General features: G+C 40.4%; 1 pseudogene; it reads left to right on the top strand.

Moving 5' to 3' along the window:
* Positions 1-7,286: 7,286 nt before the first annotated feature.
* LOC132659084 (zinc finger protein 280A-like) lies at positions 7,287-7,950 on the top strand (annotated as a pseudogene).
* The last annotated feature ends 4,261 nt before the right edge of the window (positions 7,951-12,211 follow it).

The raw sequence follows: 12,211 nt of genomic DNA, 5'->3' as shown, positions 1-12,211 counted from the left end.
ACCATCTCCCGGAGTTCACTCAGACTCACGCCCATCGAGTCAGTGATGCCATCCAGCCATCTCATCCTTGGTCGTCCCCTTCTCCTCCTGACCCCAATCCCTCCCAGCATCAGAGTCTTCCAATGAGTCAACTCTTCTCATGAGGTGGCCAAAGTACTGGAGTTTCAGCTTTAGCATCATTCCTTCCAAAGAAATCCCAGGGCTCATCTCCTTCAGAATGGACTGGTTGGATCTCCTTGCAGTCCAAGGGACTCTCAAGAGTCTTCTCCAACACCACAGTTCAAAGCATCAACTCTTCAGCGCTCAGCCTTCTTCACAGTCTAACTCTCACATCCATACATGACCACTGGAAAAACCATAGCCTTAACTAGACAGACCTTAGTCGGCAAAGTAATGTTTCTGCTTTTGAATAGGCTATCTAGGTTGGTCATAACTTTTCTTCCAAGGAGTAAGCATCTTTTAATTTCATGGCTGCAGTCACCATCTGCAGTGATTTTGGAGCCCCCCAGAATAAAGTCTGACACTGTATGCACTGTTTAGTCTAAAAGTAGCACTGAAACTGAAGTTAACTACCTAATAAAAAATGTTACATTTTAAGAAATATTGAACAGTATCTTACATTATTTTTCTTTTTTGTCCCTTCAGAAGAATATGCTCAGGTAACTAAAATGTTGGGAAATGCATGATTGGAAACAATGTGTTTTGATCATGTGACAAGGATATGTCATATCTGAGAAAGCTTGAGACAAAGGTCAGTGCGGAGATATATTTTACTTTAGTACAAAAGTTGCCTTCAAAAAGTTAACCTGTACTTCCAAGTGACTGACGCTGTAAATTCTTGAAGACTTCAAAAATAGTGATTTACGTGGCAATGAAAATGCATAAAATAAGAAAATCCTTCATAACATTCATAATAAGATTTATATTTAGAAAGAATGATTTGTAACATCAAGGCTGGACTTATGCCAGATATGTTTGCATTCAAGGAAACAGACAAATTCTGTGTACGAAACAAATGGCTTAGACACTACACAAAAATATTAAGCCATGAAAGAAATACAGAAAGAAGGAAAAAAATCTGAAAATTATTTTTAAGATAAAGGAGTCTAATGGCTAATTAAATATAGTGTATGGTCCTAGGTATGACTTTGATTTGTGAGAACACCTGTAGGAGGTGTTAGGCACATTTGAAACTGGAACATGACAGACTACCTTATTTAGTAATTTTGGCACATTTTATCTTTTTAATCATATTGTTTAAAAGTTCCCTCAACCCTAATATTTTGGATTAAAAGATAGTTTTTTTCTCTTGAGTCATTCTTTTCCAGTTAGTGATTCGGGGCCTGAATTGACATAGATTTGTAACACAGTTCAGTTCAGTTGCTCAGTTGTGTCTGACTCTTTGAGACCCCATGGATCACAGCACGCCAGGCCTCTCTGTTCATCACCATCTCTCGGAGTTCACTCAAACTCATGTTCATTGAGTCAGTGATGCCATCCAGCCATCTCATCCTCGGTCGTCCCCTTCTCCTCCTGCCCCCAATCCCTCCCAGCATCAGAGTCTTTTCCAATGAGTCAACTCTTCTCATGAGGTGGCCAAAGTACTGGAGTTTCAGCTTCAGCATCATGCCTTCCAAAGAAATCCCAGGGCTGATCTCCTTCAGAATGGACTGGTTGGATCTCCTTGCAGTCCAAGAGGCTTACAAGAGTCTTCTCCAATACCACAGTTCAAACGCATCAATTTTTCAGCACTCAGCTTTCTTCACAGTCCAACTCTCACATCCATACATGACCACCGGAAAAACCATAGCCTTGACTAAATGGACCTTTGTTGGCAAAGCTTTGTTGTCTCAGCTTTTCAATATGCTGTCTAGGTTGGTCATAACTTTTTTTCCAAGGAGTAAGTGTCTTTTAATTTCAGGCTGCAATCACCGTCTGCAGTGATTTTGGAGCCCAGAAAAGCTACTTCTGACATGGTTTCAATTATTTCCCCATCTATTTCCCCGGAAATGATGGCACTGGACGCCATGATCTCCGTTTTCTGAATGTTGAGCTTTAAGCCAACTTTTTCACTCTCCTCTTTCACTTCCATCAATAGTCTTTTTAGTTCCTCTTCACTTTCTGCCATAAGATTTGTACCTAGGTGGGCGTATTCGTGTAGATGACTTATTTTCTTTTGTTTAAAATAACTAAAAATTCCCAGAGCGATTTGTGAACAAAAGTAATTTATGTGACAAAGAACTGTGCTTTTGTAATTTTAAAAGCCTTTAGTTGAAATAAAATTATTGTATACTTTAACATATTAACTAGAAAATTTGACCCAAACTGTACTGCCTAAATTTAGTTTTTGCTTAATATACTGTAACTATCTATAACTAGTTGTCTCCTAGGCATGTGCACACACCCACATCATACACACATACCTGCACATGCACACAAGACATACACATATAAACACACACACTCATCTGTAGTTTCCCCCTAATTCTTAGCAGATACTTTTCACACACTGAGTGAATTTTATTTCTTGTATCATGTTAAGTATGGCTTAACATCAAAAACTATTGTTCGTTTGCATTTTAAATATAATATACTGAGTTTTCTTTTATCGATTTGGATAAATACTTCAGACACTATTTTGGTTGGTCTTTGAGACTATCAGGTTAAAATTACACTTAAATTTATAATGTTCTTGAATTTAGGAATCATTAATATCAGTATTTCAATGATGCAATAAATGCATTTGACCTGTTCTAGCCAGTTATGATTCTCATCCTTCTGGCATTAAAATTTGTTATGATCCGCTTATGTTTAAGATGATAGGATTCTGGCTGACTGATGTTATATGTGTTCTGTGTGAAGACTGGTTGTTTCTTTTCTGATTTTAAATATAATATGCAGTAAATATTCTCTTATATATTTGGATAAATACTACAGCTCATCCTTCTGTCCTTTTTTATAGTCCAGATGTATTCAAGGCTCTATGCTAGGTTTTCAGGGATTATGCTGCAGGCTGACATTTTCAGTGTTGTGTACTAAAATGAAAATATATCTTCATATTTTATCATATATATTTCACAGAGCTAGATTACTCATTTTCCTTTTTTTTTTTTTTTAATTTTTGATGACACTGCAGGATGTGGGATCTTAGATCCCCAGTCAGGGATTGAACCCAGAACACTCCTGTGAATGCCCTGAATCTTAATCATTGGACCATCAGAGGACTCCCTCCAGTTTTGCTTTTTAAATATTTTTTCAAAATGACCTTTGCTGAAATAAGAATAGTAGCATATGATCATGATCTTCATTAGTATTCTCACTCATCAAAAGAAAATATTTAGTAAGTTTATACTGGGTTCTCAGCAAGGTCTCAGATCCAAGTTTGAGAAACAACTTACTATAGATGATGCAATTAAATAAGGCAAAACCTCTATCTCCAAAAAAAGGGTTTTTTTTTGTTTTGTTTTTCTTTCTTCTTTCTTTTTTTTTTTTTTGGCTTATAGGAGAAAATGAAGACATAGGCTAGGTCTTTTAAAGTGTAAGTTATAAATCTGAGATGAATACATACAGAACTACTTGATAGTTGACAACTATGATCTCAATGTTTGGAATATGACTTGTGAGACAGAAATCCTTTTGATTTCTGTGTCAAACACATTGCTTGTGTTTCATTAAATTTTGAGTGAAATAATAGCTGTCTCTCTCTATTCAATTATCAGGTCATGTTTTCTGTAAATACTTACGACTTTCTTATTTGTAAAATTTCAGTCTTCTATTTCCTTGTTGATTTTTTGGTGTGATTGTTCTATTAATGACTTAAAGAGACAGTTTGAAGTCAGCCGCTCCACTCTTCATCCCCACTGGTTTTCCCTTAAGTAATCTGTATGTCTTGATTCTCTAGTGAAATATTCTTGGTAATTAAAAAAATATATACACATTGTTTCTTGTATCGTTATCTATCTATCGTTTTTACCTGTTGTAAAGTCTCTGTTAAGTCCAGCTTCTAGGCTTTCTGAGCTTTGCTTTGACTACTTATTTCCTTATATGTGATCAGACACCGTCTCCTATTTCTTTGTGTGCTTGTGTTTTTGTTGTTGTTGCTGTTTTTGTTGTTGTTGAAAACTAGAAAATGCAGATATAAAATGCTGGTTTGTCCCCACTTGCCTACCATACAGACAGTAACAGGCTGTTTGTTACATGGAGGAAACCATCCAGTCACTTTGCACCCCTGTGTATTCGAGAGCTCCCAAGGATTGAAGGTAACATGCGACACAAGAGTGTGCTTGGGTTGTGGAGCAGGAACACGTGGATCAAATTTCCAGAGGGCATTTCAATGACAGCGCCTGGGATAGCCCCAGATGCAAACCCCGCAAATTCCATGTAGCAGAGCCAGGACACATGGGGGCGCTGGAGCCCAGGAACCCTGAAAGATGACCCCTGGTCTAGGGGCGTGTCCACAAGGGTGTCCCCCCTCCCCCCCGCCCCGCCACTGCTCTCTCTGCCATTGGTCTAGATTTGGCCCAGCAGACAGAGCATGGCTTACAGCCTAGGGATCCCGAGGGTTAGGTTGATCTCCCAGGGCCCATGCACCTTTGTCTTGGGCTGTGCGGCACCACTTTGTGGACTGAGACAGGGCAGTAGCTGGATGGCGGTACTTGAGACAGCGCTTCGGTACTTGAGACAGCGTCCAAGGCAGGGGAGCAGCGAAAGTCCTGAGAAGGCCCGTCGTCTCTGCTCGGTACACTTGGGAGAATGAGTCTGGGAACCCTGCACCTGCAGATACCAAAATCCATGGGTGCTCAAATCCCTTATATAAAATGATGTAGTCTTTGCATGTAACTTAAGCGGATGCTCCTGCCTGCTTTAAATCATCTCCACATTCCTTATAATACCTAATACAATGTTGAATCTGTGTAAATAGTTTCATGTACAGTGTAAATTTTATATATATAGTTTTCCGCATGAGGCAGGTTGAAGTTTTGCTATTAGAACTTTCTGGAATTTTTTTTAAAAAGTATTTTTGATCCATGTATAGAGTCTAGTGCCTTCTGGACTCAGAGAGTGAAGGGAGTGAGGGGCACTCCCAAGAGACAGCTGGGGGCTCTTTTGGACATTTTATGTTGGTCAGCATTTCTGAGTGAGACTTGAGATTTATAAGAAAAATGATGCCTACCAGCTCTCCTGTAGAGTTTAGCAGGAGCACTGGGGCCACCATGGGGAGAAAAGGCAAAAGTGGGGGCTGGGGAAGGAAGTTTAAAACTGTCATGTACTTAATTGAGTTTGAGATGTTTCCTTATGTTTAAAATAACGGTGTGAATAGTTATCCTGATGTTTCAGCCAGTGATTAAATCAGGTAATAATTGTGTCTTTTAAAAGAAATATAATCATTGCCACTTATGCACTAGAGAATAAGTTCCAAGATCCCCAGTGGACATCTGTAAACTCACATAGTATCAAATCCTATATACACAATGTTTTTTTCTATACAAACATACCTGTGATGCAGTTTATTTTATAAAAGTACAATAAGAGATTGGCAACCAACTAATACTAACAGGAAAGTGAAAGTGAAGGTGCTCAGTCATGTTCAACTATTTGCAACCCCGTGGACTGAAGTCTACCATGCTCCTCTGTCCATGGGATTTCCCAGGCAAGAATTATAGATTGAGTGCCGTTACCTTCTGCAGAGGATATTCCCAACCCAGGGACCAAGCCTGGGTCTCCCATATTGTAGGCAAACAGTTTACCATCTGAGCCACCAGGGAAGGTGTAATAATAACATAGAACAATAATAACAATATACCTTTATAAAACTTTTGTGAATGTAGTCTCTATGTAAAAACTATTACTGTAATAATCTAGTGATTTTTTTTCACCTTAACTAAGCACTGTGGCCATAACTTTTGCAGTTTGAGTTTTGACAGCAAAACTAACCCAGATTTCTTTTCTCTTCTTCACATTCACTAAAGATCTTAGCAACCTCAGCATACAATTTTTTTTCTCTTTTTATATCAAATTGAGAACTTCAATATTTTCACTTAAAGGCAGCACTTGGATTGTGTCTGGCATATATAAATGGCCAGCATCACTCCACTTATGCTTTGGGGCCATTACTGAGTAAAATAAGGGTGACTTGGTCACAAGCCCTATGACATCTCAACAGTCATTGTGGTAAACTAGTTGCAAATGGGTGGGATGTGCAGGCTAAGGAACGATTCACATCTGGGCAGGAGGAGGCAGGATGGCATGAGATTCCAATCACACTTCTCAGAATGACATTCAATTTAAAACTTGTGCTTATTTATTTCTGGAATTTTCCATTTAATATTTTCAGTGAACAACTGAGGGTTAACTGAAGCCACAGAGAGTGACACCTGAGATCAAAGAGGATGAGCTTTTCCTGTAGTGGAAAGCTTCACTAGAAGTAGGGGCCAGTTGAAGCCAAAAGTGATTGTAAAATCGCCCATCTCTTCCTGTGTGAGGAAAGCACCACCACCGCCCCAGAAAAAGACCAGAGGGTCCAAATCCAGGGATGAGGACAATGACTATGCTGAGGTCATCTTTGTTGGAGTGGAGCATGTCAATAAGGATGCTGAAACCCTCCTTGTCAGAGTTAGTTCAAGTCTAAAGCCAGTTATTTCTAACATTTTGAACAGAGTGACCAGGGACTCATCTTCAAGAAGAAGGAAAGGCCATGTGAGTCCAGATCCCTCCTGCAGGTTGCAACCTACAAATCTCAGGACCCCAGCTTCAGAGCCAGCAGCAGTCTCACCAGCTTCTCAGTCTGAATGTGGAGGAAGAGACAGTTCTATTATTTTTGAGCCTTCATCTAAACCTGATTATAAAATGAGCTCTCTGCAAGCCATGCTTCACAATTCAGAGTTGCTCTCTCCATGGCCTCATTTCTATCTGGAGCTGTTCTCTCATTAGGAGGCAAGGATAAAAGTCCTCTTAATTCAAAGCAATGTCTCACTTCAGATATAAATGTTTACAGTGGGAATCTCAAAAGACCTAAACTCAGCAAAGGGATCCCAAAGGGACAAGCTTCCACCATGGCCAATCCAGGAAACTCTCCTACAAAGAATATGACCTGTGAAGATCTCCCAACCTCACCGAGCCATGCTTATGGTGAGGTTTCATTATCATGGACTCACGCAAATGACCAGGCATGCTTCAGTCTTATGGATCCAGACAGAATATGTAGTTTGGAAGGGCTAGAGAAAACAGACTTTTTGATTCTAGCAAGTTAGAGCAAGACTGTTGATCTCATGAAAGGATATCTGATCATGTTACTTGATGACTTTTACTATGGACAGCATACAAGAGATGGGCAACCATAACAGAAGACTCAGACAGCCTTAAATGCCTCAGCTGCTTTAGAGTTCTAAAAATTATTAAGTTTATGACCCACGTGAGGAACCATCTAGAGCTTGAGAAGCAGAAGGGTGACAACTGGGAAACCCACACTACCTTCCAGCACTGCCACCACCAATTTCACACCCCAATCCAGCTGCAGTGTCACAGTGAAAGTGTCCATGCTTCCTGGGAGCCCTCCACAGTCTGTAAAACCTGTGAATTCTCCTTCAAAACAGATCAAGTTATCTTACAGTACATGAAGGAGAGTCACAAATCTGGCAAAATGCCCTATGTGTGCCACGTTTGCAATTACAGATTGTCAGGTTTTGAAGTGTAGAGGGGCATTTTAGAACATGGCATGGAAACATGAACAATTTGCTTTGCCTGTTTTGCCTCAAAATTTTCAAACTGGCAACATCCTTCATAAATCATACTTGGAAGCACTGGAACAAGAGGGTCTTTCCAGGTTCCAAGTGCCGGCTACAGTTTTTGAAGCTGAAGGAAAAGACAGAGCACCAAACCAAGAATCAGCAGTCATTCAAAAAGCCAGAGCAATTGTGGGGGTTGCCTCCTGAAACAGACATCACAATCTGAACCTCAGTTCAGCTGGGACTGAGAAAGACAGCATCTATCATTGTGAGGAACACTGACTCACAAGTGCCACACAGAAAAACTACAAGGAAGATTGACTATGAGCACAAAATATTCCAGACGTGTTGCAGCGAGGGATCTGGCTAAACATTATTTTCTACTCACCTCCAGAAATTCAAAAAAGTCCTATTGAGGTTCAGCCAGCTGTACATAAAGACCCTGCTTGGCATTTGTTGTTCAGTTGCTTAGCCGTATCTGACTCCCTGTGACCCTATGATCTTCAGTACGCCAGGCTTCCCTGTCCATCACGATCTCCTGAAGCTTGCTCAAACTCATTCAGTTGGGTTGCTGATTCCATCCAACTGTCTCGTCCTGTCACCGTTTTTGTTCCTGCTTTCAATATTTCCTAGCATCAGGGTTTTTTCCAATGTGTTGACTCTTCCCATTAGGTGGCAAACTATTGGAGCTTCAGGTTCAGTTCTTCCACTGAATATTTAGGGTTGATGTCCCCTGGGATTGAGTGGTTGGATCTCTTTGCAGTCCAAGGAACACTCAAGAGTCTTCTCCATTCTCCAGTACCACAGTTCAAAAAGACCAATTCTTCAGCACTCAGTCTTCTTTATGATCTAGCTCTTTCATCTGTATCTGACTCCTGGGAAAACTAAAGCTGTGACTTTATGGACATTTATTGGCAAAATAATGTCTCTGTCTTTTAATATGTTGTCTAGGTTTGTCACAGCTTTTCTTCCAAGGAATGAGCGTCTTTCAATTTCAAGACCTCAGTACAGTAACCGTCCACAGTTATTTTGGAGCCCAAGAAAACTAAGTATGGCTTTACTGTAACTGAAACTGTACTTGCTTCATCTCTCCGCCATCAAGTATGTTTGAAATATCCATGGTCCTTCCTGGCCACTCTCTGCTCCCCAAACTAATCACTTCTCTGACCTCCTGCACCAGAGATTGGTTTTTCTTTTTTTAAACTTTAAATAAATAGAATCACACAGTACAGTTTCTGTTCCCCTGGTCCTGGTTTTCTTTTAAATAAGCGAGATGCATTCTTATTGTATGTAGCTGTGGAACATTCTTTTTTTATTGCTGGGTAGAATTTTTTACTGTGCCTGAAATTTGAGACTCTTATTTTGCCTTTTTGAATAAATCACCTATGAACCTGTGTATCTCTTTCATAGTAATTTATCAGGGATAACTCTATCTGTATGTCTAGATATGAGATTTTCTGATAATGGATGTGGTAACGGTTTAGTTGCTAAGTGGTATTTGACTTTTTCAACCCCATAGACTCTACCCCACCAGACTCCTCTGTCCATGGGTTTTCCCAGGCAAGAATACCACAATGGGTTGGCATTTCCTTCTCCAGAGGATTTTCCTGACCCAAGGTTCAAACCTGAGTCTCTGGCATTGCAGGCAGATTTGTTACTGACTGAGCCATTGTAATATGCAGGTACAGGCAAATGCTTTTTCAAAGTGATTAAAGAAACATGTATTACTACTAATACACATTGGCATTTTCATTTCTACCAAATACTTGGCATTGTCAGTCTGTTTCATCATGTAACTGAGTAGAACCCTGCAGGGCTTTCCAAGGGACAGACCACCCCCACCAACCCTACCAATGTACCCTGTCTCTTATTTGTGGAAAAACTATAGGTCCTAGACCTTCCATGAATTTCAAAGAACAAGTTTAATTAGAAGTGAAAAACTGCAGAAACAATAAAAAAAATTAAGCAAGACAAATAATAATGTGTTGTTGCGCAGTCGTGTGTACTGTTTGTGACCCCATGGGCTGTAATACACCAGGCTTCTCTGTCCTTCACCATCTCTTCGAGCTTGCTCAAGCTCAGGTCCATTGAGTCTGTGATACCATCCAACCATCTCATTCAGTGTCATCCCGTTCTCCTCCTGCCTTCAAACTTTTCTAGCATTAGGGTGTATTCTGAGTCATCTCTTCCCATAAGGTGGCCAAAGTATTGGAGCTTCACTTTCAGCATCAGTCCTTCCAGTGAATATTCAGAGTTGATTTCCTGTAGGACTTACTGGCTTGATCTCCCTAGATCTAAGGGACTCTCAAGAATCTTCTCCAATACCACAGTTCAAAAGCATCAATTCTTCGGTGTTCAGCCCTCCTTATGGTCCACCACTCACATCCATACATGACTAGTGAAAGAACCATATCTTTGACTACACAAACCTTTGTTGGCAAAGTAATGTCTCTTATATCCAATATGCCATCTAGGTTTGTCACAGCTCTTCTTCCAAGGAGCAAGTATCTTTTAATTTCATGGCTGCAGTCACCATCTGCAGTGATTTTGGAGCTCAAGAAAATAAAGTCTGTCACTGTTTCCATTGTTGCCTCATCTATTTGCCATGAAGTGATGAGACCTTTGACTGTGTCCACCACAACAAACTCTAGAGAATTCTTAAAGAGATAAGAATACCAGACCACCTGACTTGCCTCCTGAGAAATCTGTATTCAGGTCAAGAAGCAACAGTTAGAAATGGACATGGAACAACAGACTGGTTCCAAATAGGGAAAGGAGTACGTCAAGATTGTATATTGTCACCCTGATTATTTAACTTATATGCAGAGTACATCATGAAAAACTCTGGGCTGGATGAAGCACAATCTGCAATAAAGTTTGCTGGGAGAAATATCAACAATGTCAGACATGCAGAAGATACTGCTCTAATAGTAGAAAATGAAGAGCCTCTTGATAGGGGTGAAAGAGGAGAATGAAAGGCTGGCTTAAAACTCAACATTAAAAAAAATGAAGATCACCACATCTGGCCCCATCACTTCATGACAAACAAATGGAGAAAAAGTGAAAACAACAGCAGATTTTATTTTCTTGGGCTCCAAAAGCACTGTGGATGGTGAATGTAGTCACAAAATTAAAAGAATCTTGCTCTTTGGAAGAAAAACTACAAAAAACCTAGACAGCATTAAAAAATAAATAAATAAAAAGCAAAGGCAGGCATCACTCTGCTGCCCAAAGTTCTTATAGTCAAAGCTATGGTGGCTCAGACAGTAAGAAGTGCACTTGCAATGCAGGAGACCTGGGTTTGATCATGGGAAGGACATCCCTGTAGTCCAGTGGTAAGACTCTGTGCTCCCAAATTAGGGAGTCCAAGTTTATTCCCGCTTGGGGTATTCGATCCAACATCAGCTCAGTTCAGTTCAGTTCAGTTCAGTCGCTCAGTTGTGTCCAACTCTCTGTGACCCTACGAATCGCAGCACACCAGGCCTCCCTGTCCATCACCAACTCCTGGAGTTCACTCAGACTGTCGTCCATCGAATCGGTGATGCCATCTAGCCATCTCATCCTCTCACGTCCCCTTCTCCTCCTGCCCCCAATCCCTCCCAGCATCAGAGTCTTTTCCAATAAGTCAACTCTTCACATGAGGTGGCCAAAGTACTGGAGTTTCAGCTTTAGCATCATTCCTTCCAAAGAAATTCCAGGGCTGATCTCCTTCAGAATGGACTGGTGCAACTTAAAATACCACATAGGACAATTAAAAATCCTGCATCCCACATGCTAAAATGAAGACTGAAGAGCCCTTGTGCTGCAACTAAGACCGGGTACACTCAAGTAAATGTATACATATTTGATAGAAATAAAGAAAAATATATGAGAATTCCCTGTTGGTTCAGAGGATAGGACTTGAATGTTTTCACTGCCAATGGCCAGGGTTCCACACCTGGTTGTGGAACAAAGATCCCACAGATTCCATGGTATGGCCAAACAAAACCCCAGAAAGATCATTGAGGAGGAAACAATTCCCAACGTTTGAAAATGAAGCAATATAACTACAAGCAGGCTGAGGATAGAGTAAGGATTGCCAGGAAACCAAAGTGCAAATGTGGTACCTCTGTAATTGACAAGCCTCTTTTAATGTTGTGGTTTTTAGGCTTACTCCTTGGAATAAAAGTTATGACCAACCTAGATAGTATATGAAAAAGCAGAGACATCACTTTGCCAACTAAGGTCCATCTAGTCAAGGCTATGGTTTTTCCTGTGGTCATGTATGCATGTGAGAGTTGGACTGTGAAGAAGACTGAGTGCCAAATAATTGATGCTTTTGAACTGTGGTGTTGGAGAAGACTCTTGAGAGTCCCTTGGACTGCAAGGAGATCCAACCAGTCCACTCTGAAGGAGATCAGCCCTAGGACTTCTTTGGAAGGAATGATGCTAAAGCTGAACCTCCAGTACTTTGGTTACCTCATGCAAAGAGTTGACTCATTGGAAAA

This window comes from Ovis aries, chromosome Y (assembly GCF_016772045.2).
Source record: "Ovis aries strain OAR_USU_Benz2616 breed Rambouillet chromosome Y, ARS-UI_Ramb_v3.0, whole genome shotgun sequence".
Lineage (NCBI taxonomy): Eukaryota > Metazoa > Chordata > Mammalia > Artiodactyla > Bovidae > Ovis > Ovis aries.
This window is presented reverse-complemented; position numbering and strand designations above follow the sequence as displayed.